The 15,158-nt window shown below is 45.7% G+C and overlaps 1 protein-coding gene across 2 annotated transcripts in view; it reads left to right on the top strand.

The window, feature by feature from the left end:
* PTPRO (protein tyrosine phosphatase receptor type O) overlaps window positions 1-15,158 on the top strand; it is a 621,455-nt gene that overhangs the window by 243,070 nt on the left and 363,227 nt on the right. The window lies entirely within an intron of this gene.

Raw genomic sequence — 15,158 nt, 5'->3', positions numbered from 1 at the left:
CACAGAGAAGGGTGGTGCTGGTATCATCAGGCCTGGAGACAGAAGCCCACAATGGAGGAAGGTTGTGTGGGCATCTGCAGACCTGGGGTTAGAAGACCCCCATGGTGGAGGGTTGTGCAGGGATTGGCAGGTCTGGGATTAGGATGACCAACAATGGAGTGGGTCATTTAGGAATACAAAGGCCTAAAGTCAGGAGTCAACCACCAAGGAGGGTCGTTCAGATATCAGCAGGCTTGAGGTCAGGACCACACCATAGAGGAGGGTTGTACATACATTGTCAGGCCTGAGGTCTCAGACCCATCATGGTGTACGATTGTGCAAGAAACAGTGATTCTGAGGTCAGGTGCCCCTGGCGGAGCAGGGTCATGTGAGGATTGGCAGGCCTGAGATCCTGAACCCACCATGGAGGAAGGTTGTGAGGGTATCATCAGGCCAGGGATCAGAAGACCCCCATGGTGGAGCGTTGTGCAAAATAATTAGGCCTGAAGTCAGTAGCCCATCACCAGAGGCACACACAGAAATCATGAGGCCATATAGCATAAGCTAATTGTAAGCCCCCTGCTCCCCCCCAAAAAAGAAAAAATATTATTATTCAGAGGGGTCACTGAGTATATCCCACAATTTTGCAGTGCTTATTTTTCCCCAATTGAAGCCGCTTAGTGTTTCCACACATGATGTTAACAAATGAGCCCCCCAAGCACAGTAAGATACCCCCACAGTTAATTCCTCCACAGTACTTTCCACTCTCACAGTATGATGGCCCCCATAGTCCCCCACACACAATATGATGGCCCCCACATGGCCCTTTATATATTATATGAATAAAAAATCTGACACTCATACAGTTGCAGAAAAAAAATCAGATTTATTAGAAAAGCAATCCAAAAACTGTGACGTTTCGGTCTAAAGGACCTTCTTCAGGCAGATTGCATAAGGTTCACTGCATGTAACAATGCTGTGATGAATAGGGGGTCAATGCCCATAGGATTTGCGCTCAGTCCTATGGGCATTGAACCCCTATTCCCCACAGTATTGTTACATGCAGTGAACCTTATGCAATCTGTCTGAAGAAGGTCCTTTAGACTGAAACGTCACAGTTTTTGGATTGCTTTACTAATAAATCTGATTTTTTTCTGCAACTGTATGAGTGCCGGATGTGATCTATTAGTATACCTAAGTCTTTTTCACACGTGCTGTTGCCCTATTCTTCCCATTCTGTATATGCTTTTTTCATTTTTCTTGCCCAGATGTAGGACTTTGGCAGTTTTTGACAGCCCTCCGGACAGCATATTTGGCACCCACATAGCCCCCACATAGCCCTCTTGTATTATTTCCTCTTCTCCTCCCTCTTGTATTATTTCCTCATCTCCTCCCTCTTGTATTATTTCCTCTTCCTTTCCCTCTTGTATTATTCCCTCGTCTCCTCCCTCTTGTTTTCAGGACTTGTTGTCCTTCTGACCACTAGTGGCTACTATTGTTCACCTTGATAACTGTACTGCATTTCCACTCCCTACCACTGGAGGCTGCTGTTGTGTTCTGCAAGTGCCCTTTACTAACATGGCGATTCTGAATCTGTGGAAGCCATCTTGTTTCCTGTTTGGGCCTACTTAAAGCCACATGGATCTCTCACTCATTGCTTGAGTATTGTGTCTCTAGTTCCGGTCTCCAGCTCCTGAACTGTCTTACCCAGACTGTTCCTACCCGCTCTGAATTGTTTCCCACAACTCCTATTGCTACCTCCAAGGACTTCCACTACTGCTTGCTGTTCCTGCTCGTGCTCCTCAGGCCACTGGATTCCCGCCTTGCTTCAGCAATATCATAACAGGATACTCAAGCCTTCATCATGGAATCCACAGAGGGAGGAAAACTGGAAGTGCGTGTAACTAAGATGAACTGTTTGCTTACCAACATCTATGCAGGTACCCTAAAAACAAAATACACGGCATATGAAACTCAGACAACTCAGTGTTCAAATTTTTGGACAAGCTACACAGGATCTACAGAATATTGTGCAAGATCTAAGAAATAAGATTGCACGGCAGTCTGAACAGATCCTTCAGTTACAAAATCCACGTATTGCTCCGGCCCCTCCACCCTTCCACTGCCACCTTTCAGGTTTGGTGGAGACCGGGGCAAATTTCGTGGATTCATCAACCAGTGCAGATTGTGCTTTGGTGCTCACCCTGCTCACTTCCATACTGACAGATCAAAGGTATTCTGTATTATCATGCTGCTGACACATAAAGCATTGGCTTGGGCCAGCCCCCTTATTGAAACTGATCAACTTAATGATCTGGAGGCTTTCCTGGCAGCCATGAGCCAGATGTCTGACCCTAATCGATGTGCAGCAGCTTCACCTATACTGATGGTGCTACGTCAGGGTAGACGCTCTGCGGCAGAGTACACCCCAGAATTCAGACGATAGACTCTCCAGCGCACTCAGAGATGAGCTAGCCCGGGCCGATGCTCCCACAAATCTTGATGACTTCATTCACCATTGTATTCATATAGACACCCGATTATCAGAGAGAAGATTGGAAAAGTGGAATTCACACTGGTCCCGTGACAGTATCCGTTATCCACCCGCTTCACCCACCGGTCCAGAGACTTTGAGGTAAAGAGTCCTCACGTATCTGAAGCTGAATCCATGCCGGTCGACAGCCGGTTAAAACGTGAAAGCGCAGAGAGAAAACAACGCAGGCTTCGGGAAAATCGGTGTTTTTATTGTGGCACGACCGACCACTTTCTCATCAATTGTCCTTCTCGACTACGTAAAACAGTGGCAGTGGATCCCAACTGTTCCAACGAAGAATCAGCCTTGTCTGAACCGGCTCCTCCAGTGAATGCTGTCATCCATTCAATCTCTTCTGTTGCACCCAACATTAACCCCTTTACAACCTTGAACGTATAGGTACATCTAAAGTAGTCTACGCCCCTCAGCGCCGGAGCCCGCATCTTTTCCAGCACATGACAATGTGCCTCTAACAGCCGCGGGTGGAATCGCTATCTTGTTTCCTGTTTGGGCCTACTTAAAGCCACATGGATCTCTCACTCATTGCTTAAGTATTGTGTCTCTAGTTCCGGTCTCCAGCTCCTGAACTTTCTTACCCAGACTGTTCCTACCTGCTCTGAATTGTCCTTCTCGACTACGTAAAACAGTGGCAGCGGATCCCAACTGTTCCAACGAAGAATCAGTCTTGTCTGAACTAGCGCCTCCAGTGAATGCCGTCATCCATTCAATCTCTTCTGTTGCACCCAACACTAACCCCTTTACAACCTTGAACGTGTAGGTACATCCAAAGTAGTCTACGCCCCTCAGCGCCGGAGCCCGCATCTTTTCCAGCACATGACAATGTGCCTCTAACAACCGCGGGTGGAATCGCGATCCATCAGCGCCTCTGTCACATGACCACGGGTCGCCGATGAGCTGGCATGACAGCTAGGATCCCCCTGTGCTTCTCATTGCAGATCTCCCGGCGTTCATAGATGATCGTTTCTGCTACACATAGCGGGGCTGTAGTCCTGCTAAGTGTAGCACGAGTGATCGGACAATCGCAGCTTCAAGTCTCTTAACTTGAAGCAAGTAAAAAGTAAAAAAAAAAAAAAAAAAAGCTAAAGAAAAAATAAAAAAATCTATAAAAGTTGAATAATGAATTGAAAAATAAAAAATACACTTTTGGTATCGCTGATTTCAGAAATGTCCACTCTATCAAAATATAAACTAAATTAATCCAATCAGTAAATGAAAAAAAATGCTAGAATTACAATTTTTTTTGTCACGGCAACATTGCAATAAGTGGCGATCAAAACATCGTATCTACCCCAATATTGTATCAATAAAAACGTCAGCTCAGCGCACAAAAAAATAAGCCCTCAACCGGCCTAGATCCCAAAAATGGAGACACTATGGGTCTTGGAAAATGGCCCGATTTAGTTTTAGAAACTTTAGATTTTTTTCACCATTTAAATATAAAAGCATCTATAGATGTTTGGGATCTGCGAACTTGTACTGACCCGGAGAGTCATAATGGCAGGTCAGTTTTAGCATTTAGCGAGCATGGTAAAAACAAAAAACAATTGTGGAGTTGCACTTTTTTTTGCAACTTCACCGCACTTGGAATTTTATTCCGTTTTCCAGTAAATTATATGGTAAAATAAATGGTGTCATTGAAAAGTACAACTCGCCCCGCAAAAAACAAGCCCTCACACAGCTATGGGGGCGGAAAATAAAAAAAAGTTATGGCTCTGGGAAAAAAGGAAGCAAAAAACAAAAATCGCAAGATCATGAAGGGGTTAAAAAAAACCAAGGACTCCACTCTCATTGCTTCATTTCTATCAAGTTTCAAATTGATTCTCAGTGGATTTCCACCTCTGCCATGGTTGATTCAGGAGCAAAAGGAAATTTGCTGGACATCTCTTTTGCCAAAGAACACGGGGTAAAAATTCAAAATCGATTTTCATCTATTATAATTATGGAAACTATTGATGGATCCCCACTAAGCTCAAGACTAGTGAATGAAGAGACCGAACCTTTGTAGACAGTTAAGGAATCTAGTCACCATGAGGTCTTATCCTTCTTGCTAATCTCATCTCCACATTTTCCAATAATCCTGGGATTGCCATGGCTACAGACTCCAAAATCCCAGAATCAATTGAGAAACCAAAGTGTCTTTTCCATCTACTGTTCACTCCCCACAGGCTTCACCAAATGAAGAAGTTGTAGAGGATCCTGAACAATCTTCTGATCTACCATCTGTATATAAGGAATTTACTGATGTGACATGAAAAATGCCAAAACACTTACTCCTTATCGGCCACATGATACCTGTTATAAGCATTTACCCACTGGCAGAGCAGGAATTAAAAATACTCGAGGAATACATGGACAAAAATTTAGCTAAAGGGTTCATTCATCCATCCTCACCACCAGCAGGTGCGTTTATATTTTTTGTTAAAGAGAAAGATGGTTCCTTGAGACTCTGCGTTGACTATAGAGAATTGAATAAAATGACTGTAAAGAATCGTTCCCCTCTGCCTTTGATCCTTGAATTACTGGAAAGAGTTCGTCATGCAAAACTGTTCATAAAACTGGATCTTCGAGGGGCATACAACTTGGTTCTTGTTACACCAGGTGATGAATGGAAAGCGGCATTCAGATCACAATATGGACACTATAAGTACTTAGTCATGTTTTTTTGACTGTGCAATGCTCTTGCAGCGTTTCAGCGTTTCGTTATTGACATTTTCAGAGACTTGCTTGATCAATTTGTAGTCATTTATCTGGATGATATACTAATCTTTTCTAATTCTGCAGAAGAGCATCAGAATCATGTGAAAACTGTGCTAGAGCATCTAAGAACCCACCATCTTTATATTAAGCTAGAAAAATGTGAGTTCCATCAAACAGAGATCCAGTTCTTGGGCTATATAATCTCTACTCAAGGATTGCAAATGGACTCTAGCAAAAGTCAAGCTATCACTGAGTTGCCAAGGCCAAAAAACGTGAAAGAAGTCCAACGATTTGTGGGCTTTGCCAATTTTTACAGACAATTATCTAAAATGTTTCAGGTATAATTGCACCAATCACCGAATTAACAAAGAAAGGCATATCGTTTGTTTGGTCTCCTGAAGCACAAGATGCTTTTTTCTTTTCTTCACCACAGCTCCTATACTAATTCATCCCAATCCTGAACATGCCTTTCTTGTAGAAGTGGATGCTTCAGACAGCGCAGTAGGGGCCTTTTTATCACAAAGAACAGGAACAAAACATTTGCTAGAACCTTGTGCTTATTTCTCCAGAAGTTTGACTGCGTCAGAAAGGAAATATGATGTGAGGAACAAAGAGCTCCTACCTATAATTGCCGCTTTTGAAGAATGAAGAAATCATGTAGAAGGAACAGCTCCACAAATTGTTGTTCTAACAGAGCATCGCAACCTTGAATTTATCAGGTCTGCCAAGTGTCTATCCCTTGAAATAAGTATTAAAAATCATTGCATCTATGTTCCAGGAACAGTGAGAGTAAAGGTATTAAAACTAATCCATGACTCCAAGTTAGCAGGGCACAAAGGAATTAAAAAAACACAAGAATTTCTGTCTCGTTGGCCCAATTGAAAAAAGGATGTTAAACAGTATGTATCTCCCTGTAGCACCTGTGCAGTGTATAAAACTCCCCGCTGATCACCAATGGGATTATTGCAGCCTCTGAAAACTCCATTTCGTCCTTGGTGCGAGAGGGAGTTTATTGTGGAACTCCAGTATAAAAGAGGAAAACTTCCATACTAGTCGTGGTTGATGGACTCACCAAAGCAGCACATTTTGTCCCCTACACTGGTTTGCACTCTAAGGAGACTACCGATCTTGTAATTCAGAATGTCTTTCATTTTCATAGAGTCACAGATGAAGTCGTCCCTGATCGTGGGAAGAATATTTGTGCAGCATTGGATGAGGTCAGCTTGTTTTCTGCATTTCATCCCTAGTGTAATGGTCAGAACGCACTGATCAAACCAATGCTACATCTGCCATCTTCAGGATTGATTGGCTTCCTATGACAGAATTTTCATACAGCAATTCTCAAAATGTTTTGACCAAGGAAACACCATTCTTTGCAAGTTTGGGTTACCATCCAAGTATCCTTCCTAATTTTCCCAGAAACATGCCTATCCCTGCTGTCACCGACAGAAAACAATCCCTTCAACATGCGCAGGGGATAAGGAAGCAGCGGATAAATATCGCAGACCTTCTCCAAGCTTCCAAGTGGGTGATGAAGGATGGCTTTCCACCAAGAAATTAAAATTCCATATACCTTCACCAAAACTGGGCCAAACATTTATTAGTTCATTCAAAATCATTGGAAAAGTTAGCTCAGTAACTTTTCATCTTCAACTTCCCAGGAAAATAAAGATACATCCAATGGTTCATGTCGCCTTACTAAAGCCTTTGGTTCCAAATCCTTTTCGAGGGCATCGTCTTCCTCCTCCTGATCCTAATGAAATGGATGGTCAAGAACATTACACGGTTCAGAGGATCCTGGACTCCAGAATTGTCAGAAACAGGTTGCAGTACTTAATAAAATGGCAAGGGTACGGCACTGAAGATAATTCCTGGGAACCTGTACAAAATGACGATGATCTCCGACTGCTTAAAGAGTTTCACCAACAACACAAAGATAAACCAAGTCAAGTGTCGTCCAGAGGCTGCTGTAGAAAGGGGGGAGTAATGTCAGGACTCCTGTTTATCTTTCTGCAGAATGACCACTAGTAGCTGCTAATGTTCACCTTGATAACTGCTACATTTCCACTCCCTACCACTGGAGGATGCTGTTTTGCAGTCCCAGGTCACCATCTACACTATCTTCTCCTGTACAGTAATTACCTCCCCAGTCCCAGGTCACTATCTACACTATCTTCTCCTCCTGTACAGTAATTACCTCCCCAGTCCCAGGTCACTATCTACACTATCTTCTCCTCCTGTACAGTAATTACCTCCCCCAGTCCCAGGTCACCATCTACACTATCTTCTCCTCCTGTACAGTAATTACCTCCCCAGTCCCAGGTCACTATCTACACTATCTCCTCCTCCTGTACAGTAATTACCTCCCCCAGTCCCAGGTCACTATCTACACTAGCTTCTCCTGTACAGTAATTACCTCTCCCAGTCCCAGGTCACTATCTACACTATCTTCTCCTCTTGTACAGTAATTACCTCCCCCAGTCCCATGTCACTATCTACACTATCTTCTCCCCCTGTACAGTAATTACCTCCCCCAGTCCCAGGTCACTATCTACACTATCTTCTTCTCCTGTACAGTAATTACCTTCCCCAGTCCCAGGTCACCATCTACACTATCTTCTCCTGTACAGTAATTACGTTCCCCAGTCCCAGGTCACTATGTACACTATCTTCTTCTCCTGTACAGTAATTACCTCCACCAGTCCCAGGTCACCATCTACACTATCTTCTCCTGTACAGTAATTTCCTTCCCCAGTCCCAGGTCACCATCTCCACTATCTTCTCCTCCTGTACAGTAATTACCTTCCCCAGTCCCAGGTCACCATCTACACTATCTTCTCCTGTACAGTAATTTCCTCCTCCAGTCCCAGGTCACCATCTCCACTATCTTCTCCTCCTCTACAGTAATTACCTCCCCCAGTTCCAGGTCACCATCTACACTATCTTCTCCTCCTGTACAGTAATTACCTCCCCAGTCCCAGGTCACTATCTACACTATCTCCTCCTCCTGTACAGTAATTACCTCCCCCAGTCCCAGGTCACTATCTACACTATCTTCTCCTGTACAGTAATTACCTCTCCCAGTCCCAGGTCACTATCTACACTATCTTCTCCTCTTGTACAGTAATTACCTCCCCCAGTCCCAGGTCACTATCTACACTATCTTCTCCCCCTGTACAGTAATTACGTCCCCCAGTCCCAGGTCACTATCTACACTATCTTCTTCTCCTGTACAGTAATTACCTTCCCCAGTCCCAGGTCACCATCTACACTATCTTCTCCTGTACAGTAATTACCTCCCCAGTCACAGGTCACTATGTACACTATCTTCTTCTCCTGTACAGTAATTACCTCTCCCAGTCCCAGGTCACCATCTACACTATCTTCTCCTGTACAGTAATTACCTCCACCAGTCCCAGGTCACCATCTACACTATCTTCTCCTGTACAGTAATTTCCTCCCCCAGTCCCAGGTCACCATCTCCACTATCTTCTCCTCCTGTACAGTAATTACCTTCCCCAGTCCCAGGTCACCATCTACACTATCTTCTCCTGTACAGTAATTACCTCCCCCAGTCCCAGGTCACCATCTACACTATCTTCTCCTCCTGTACAGTAATTACCTCCCCCAGTCCCAGGTCACTAGCTATACTATCTTCTCCTCCTGTACAGTAATTACCTCCCCCAGTCCCAGGTCACCATCTACACTATCTTCTCTTCCTGTACAGTAATTACCTCCTCCAGTCCCAGGTCACTATCTACACTATCTTCTCCTGTATAGTAATTACCTCCCCCAGTCCCAGGTCACCATCTACACTATCTTCTCCTCCTGTACAGTAATTACCTCCCCCAGTCCCAGGTCACTATCTACACTATCTTCTCCTCCTGTACAGTAATTACCTCCCCCAGTCTCAGGTCACTATCTACACTATCTCCTCCCCCTGTACAGTAATTACCTCCCCCAGTCCCAGGTCACTGTAACGGGTCTGGGAGGCGGAACCTCTGGGCTACTATACAAGGGAGCGGTCCTTGTAAGGGAGCGGGTGGCGACCAGGCAGGCAGTCACAGCAGGTGACCGGGACAGTCTCTGGGTGTACGGGCAGGAGGTCACGGCAAGTGATCAGGGCAGTCTCTGGAAGAACGGGCTGGAGGTCACGGCAAGTGACCGGGGCAGTCTCTGGAAGAACGGGCTGGAGGTCACGGCAAGTGACCGGGGCAGTCTCTAGGTAAAGGGTAGGTACGACCTGTGATGGCTGAACCTCCAGGTAGGCTAGCAAGGCAGATGGAGGATGTGTGCTCCCAGGTGAGCAAGCGAGAGTCTCTGGAATAGCAGGTGGTCACAGCACGTGACGGCGGAGCCTCCAGGTAGGCAAGCAGGCAGGTAGCGGAGAAGCGCTCCCAGGTGAGCGGGCAAGAGTCTCTGGAATAGCTGGTGGTCCCAGCACGTGACAGCGGAACCCCCGGGCAGGCAAGCAGGCAGGTAGCGGAGAAGCGCTCCCAGGTGAGCGGGCAAGAGTCTGGAATAGCTGGTGGTCACAGCACGTGACAGCGGAGCCTCCAGGCAGGCAAGCAGGCAGGTAGCGGAGAAGCGCTCCCAGGTGAGCGGGCAAGAGTCTGGAATAGCTGGTGGTCACAGCACGTGACAGCGGAGCCTCCGGGCAGGCAAGCAGGCAGGTAGCGGAGAAGCGCTCCCAGGTGAGCGGGCAAGCTGGTCCATAGACAGACTGACCGGAGTTGTAAGGCAGACCGTCGGACCTCAGCAAGCAGGCAGGTAGCTGATGTGCGCTCCCAGGTGAGCGGGCAAGTTGGTCCTTAGACAGACTGACCGGAGTTGTAAGGCAGACCGTCGGACCTCAGGCAGGCAGGTAACAGGAAATCAGGCAGGATTAGGACAGCAAGCTGGCAGGAATCTGGCAGGTAACTGGCAGGTAACTGGCAACGGGACCTGAGGGCTGAAGCAGAGTAGAACGGTGCAACAACATTGCTCGGGCACCTCCATTTTGGAGGAGGTGCCTTATATATGGTAAAGTCCTCCGGCCATTGGCCGGGGACTCCTTAGGACGGCGCGCGCGGCCCCTTTAAGAGGGAGGGAGGGCGCGCGCGCGCGCCCTAAGCACAGTGGCCGGGAAGGAGCGCGCGCTGCCAGCAGAGCGGGAGAGGGACGCCGGGCACGGAGCAGAGCGGTGAGGGGAACAGCGTCCCTGCCTAGCAGAGGGCAGGGACGCCGGCACTACAGTCACTATCTACACTATCTTCTCCTCCTGTACAGTAATTACCTCCTCCAGTCCCAGGTCACTATCTACACTATCTTCTCCTGTACAGTAATTACCTCCCCCAGTCCCAGGTCACTATCTACACTATCTTCTCCTCCTGTACAGTAATTACCTCCTCCAGTCACAGGTCACTATCTACACTATCTTCTCCTGTACAGTAATTACCTCCCCCAGTCACAGGTCACTATCTACACTATCTTCACCTCCTGTACAGTAATTACCTCCCCCAGTCCCAGGTCACTATCTACACTATCTTCTCCTCCTTTGCAGTAATTACCTCCTCCAGTCCCAGGTCACTATCTACACTATCTTCTCCTGTACAGTAATTACCTCCCCCAGTCCCAGGTCACTATCTACACTATCTTCTCCTCCTGAACAGTAATTACCTCCCCCAGTCCCAGGTCACTATCTACACTATCTTCTCCACCTGTACAGTAATTACATCCCCCAGTCCCAGGTCACCATCTACACTATCTTCTCTTCCTGTACAGTAATTACCTCCCCCTGTTAGAACCTTGCTGTTAGGTTTTTTTTCCTTTGCTGGTCACATGACCTTGTTGGCCTATTTAGTCCTGCTCCGCCCTTCTGGCTTTGCTGGACTTCATTGTATATCTACTTTCTAGCTAGCCTGTGCTCTGTATCTAACTCTGTTAGTTTGCTTGGTCTACGGACCTCTATGTTCTATCTATTTTGTTTGTTCGTCTGTCTGCTACTATTTCTGTTAGGAGGTGTCCCATATTCCTCCCAGTCCTTAGTACTTGTAGGGATTCCCTCCCCACATCTATAGGTCTTCGTACAGACTAGATTAGGACTTTAGCAGGTCTGATCGCAGGATCAGGTTCCCTGTTACATCGTAGGGATTCAGCTGAGTTTTATAGTAGGGACAGATCTCCTCTCTTTCCTTAGCTTTGGTAGCAGAACATAACAGTAAGTCCAGCCAAGCAAATTCTCTAAGGAAAGATTTTTCTGTTCCATCATGGTGTCGGTTCAGGATTTGGCTCATCGCCTGCAGGGACTCTCTCTGGAGGTGGCCGAGCTCCGTCAGCACGTGAGTAACTGTCCTGGAGCACATTTCTTGGAGCCTAAGGTATGTTTGCCGGATTTATTTTTTGGTGAACACCGAGAATTTTTTTCATTTAAAAATGCTTGCTTATTGTATTTTCGTTTGAGACCTAAGTCCTCTGGGGATGAATCCCAGAGCGTAGGGTTCATAATGTCACTTTTGCGCAAAGAGCCTCAGTAGTGGGCCTTTTCTTTGCAACCTAGTGATTCATGCTTCAGATCAGTGGATAGTTTTTTTTCTGCTTTGGGACTATTATATGATGATCCTGACCGTGTCGCATCAGCTGAGACTGAGTTGAGACGTTTAAAACAAGGATCGGGTAATGTGGAAAAATATTGTACACATTTTCGTCGTTGGTCCACTCAAACAGGGTGGAACGATTCTGCTCTGAAAAGTCTATTTCTTGCTGGGCTCAGTGAAAGGGTTAAAGACCTGCTAATTGCTTATCCTACACCTGAGGATTTGCAACAGGCTATGCAATTAGCTATACGGGTGGATAGAAGACTGCATGCAAGGGTTAATGAGAGCAAATCCTCTGCTATGTCAGTTTCTGGTTATGATAATGTGTGTATTAACAGTGGTGAACCGATGGAGATTGGATCGGTGGCACCTCGCTCTCAAGAAAAAGACCGTCGTTTTTCGGAAGGCTTGTGTTACTATTGCGGAAAATCTGGTCATTTGATTAAAGGCTGTGAGCTTCGTATGAAGAAAGAAAAAAAAATGGTCAGTCATGCCCGTATTGCCTGTTTAAATTCCAAGGGTGTATTTTTAGCTGCTTCCACGATTGCTCAGAAAAAATTGATGGAATTTCGGGTGTTTGTTGATTGCGGGTCTACACTGAATGTAATTGATGGGGGATTCGTGGAAAGACTCAATTTAAAACCTGAACCTTTATCATCCCCCATTGCTGTGGTTTCTGTGGATGGTTCCCCTTTGAAGAATATTACTCTCAAGGTCAGTGAATTTCCTCTCACTATTAATGGTGTTCACCATGAGAAATTGGATTTGGTAGTGTTGAATAACTTGCCTTCTCCAGTAATATTGGGTTTGCCCTGGTTAAAATGTCACAATCCTGTACTGGATTGGTCTACCAGTGAAATTAAATCCTGGAGCCATAAATGTTATGACAAGTGTTGTAACGGGCGTATTGCAGCTTTGGATAGGGGGGAATTGCCTGTTCCTATTCAGGATTTTTGGAGAGTTTTTTCTGAGAAAGAATCGCAGGTTTTGCCTCCCCATAGAGACTATGATTGTTCTATTGAATTTGTCCCTGGAGCGACTCTTCCTAAGAGTCGTTTATTTAACCTTACTATTCCTGAGAGGAAGGCTTTGGAGGAATACATACAGACAAGTTTGGCCGCCGGTCACATTAGGCCCTCTAAGTCTCCTGTGGCGGTTGGATTTTTTTTTGTAAAAAAAAAGGACGGCGGTTTACGTCCTTGTCTGGATTTTCATGAGATTAACAAAATTACTGTACGCAATCCTTACCCACTGCCATTGATTCCTGATCTGTTTAACCAGTTATTGGGGGCCAAGTGGTTCTCTAAAATTGACCTTAAGGGGGCATACAATCTGTTGCGCATGAAGGAGGGTGATGAATGGAAGACTGCTTTTAACACTCCTGTGGGTCATTTTGAGAATCTGGTGATGCCTTTTGGTCTTACTAATGCTCCTGCATTTTTTCAGAATCTGATTAATGACATCCTTAGACCTTTGATCGGTAAAAATGTGGTTGTGTATTTGGATGACATTTTGATTTATTCGCCGGATCTGGAGTCTCATTGGCGGAGCGTGCGTGAGGTATTACAGTTATTAATGGACAATTCGCTTTTTGCTAAGCTGGAGAAATGTGAGTTCGCTGTACAGAGAATTAGTTTTTTGGGCTACATTATCTCCAGCAAAGGTTTTGAGATGGATCCGGTTAAGGTTCAGGCTGTGCAGGAATGGCCTAGGCCTATTGGTTTGAAATCGATACAGAGGTTTTTGGGTTTCGCCAATTACTATAGAAAGTTCATAAAAAATTTTTCTAGTATTGTCAAACCTCTGACCGATCTCACCAGGAAAGGTGCTGATGCGGTTCAGTGGTCTTCTGAGGCCATTGAATCTTTTGTGTATCTCAAGGAGAGGTTCACCTCTGCTCCCATCCTTATGCAGCCTGATGTGACTAGGCCGTTTTTGGTTGAGGTTGATGCTTCCTCTGTGGGGGTTGGCGCAGTATTGTCTCAGGATAACGGGGATGGATTACATCCCTGTGCCTTTTTTTCAAAAAAATTTTCGGAGACTGAATTGAATTACGATATTGGTAATCGGGAATTATTGGCTATTAAACTCGCATTTGAACACTGGCGTCACTTCTTGGAAGGTGCGGAATTTCCCGTTCAGGTTCTTACGGATCATAAAAATCTGATATATCTTGATGCTGCCAAGCGCCTGAATGCCCGTCAGGCTAGGTGGGCACTGTTTTTCTCGCGGTTTAATTTCTCCGTTACTTACATCCCTGGTACTAAGAATGTTAAGGCGGATGCCTTGTCTCGCAGTTTTTCTCCCATAGTCGGTGCTGAGAAAGAGGAAAACATTTTACAAGAAGGTGTTGTGATAGCTGCTTTAGACTCCGTTTTGGAAGATGAGATTCTTAAAGCTCAGGAGAATGCCCCATCTAACACTCCTCATGGGAGGTTGTTTGTGCCTGGGACCTTTAGGAGAGATTTGTTTGTTGAGTGTCACGAATCTCAGTTGGCAGGTCATCCCGGAATCTCTGAGACCAAGAGACTGGTGGGTCGCAGTTTTTGGTGGCCTGGATGGCAGAAGGAAGTCATTAAGTGGGTGCGCCAATGTACTATATGTGCTAGATCTAAGTCCTCACATACTCCTGCTGCGGGGTTGCTTTGTCCTTTGGAGGTCCCCAGTGCTCCTTGGACACATTTGGCTATGGACTTTATAACTGACCTTCCCCCCTCTGAGGGTTTTACTGTCATCTGGGTGGTCGTGGACCGTTTTAGCAAGATGTGTCACTTGGTTCCCTTCGTCAAACTGCCCTGCGCTAAAACTCTCGCTAAGGCCTTTGTCAAGGAAATTGTCAGACTTCATGGCGTTCCTACTGACATTGTTTCTGATAGGGGTCCTCAGTTCGTGGCTCGTTTTTGGCGTGCCTTTTGTGACAGGTTGGGAATTCATTTGTCGTTTTCGTCCGGATATCATCCTGAATCTAATGGCCAGACAGAAAGGAAAAACCAGGATGTTGAGCAGTTCTTGCGTTGTTTTGTGGCAGACAATCAAGAAGGGTGGTCTGAGTTTCTGCCACTTGCCGAATTTGCTCTGAACAATCATACATCTTCTTCTGCTGGTTGTTCGCCTTTTTTTTGTTGTTCTGGGAGACATCCGTCGTTTGGGTCGTTCTCCAAGTTGGGATCTGCCGTGCCTGAGGAGGAGAATTTTTCCGGTGATTTGGAAAGAGTTTGGACGGATGTGCGTGGTAATCTTCAGGAGGCCAACAGAAAATCTAAAGACTACTTTGATAGGAAACGACAGGAGGTTTTGTTCGCTGTTGGTGACATGGTTTGGTTGTCCTCTAGGAATCTGCGGTTGAGGATTCC

Source organism: Phyllobates terribilis, unplaced genomic scaffold (genome assembly GCF_046119375.1).
Source record: "Phyllobates terribilis strain yellow unplaced genomic scaffold, ASM4611937v1 Scaffold_10__3_contigs__length_209671492, whole genome shotgun sequence".
Taxonomy (NCBI): Eukaryota; Metazoa; Chordata; class Amphibia; order Anura; family Dendrobatidae; genus Phyllobates; species Phyllobates terribilis.
Note: the sequence above shows the minus strand (reverse complement) of the source record. Positions and strands in the feature narration are given on the sequence as shown.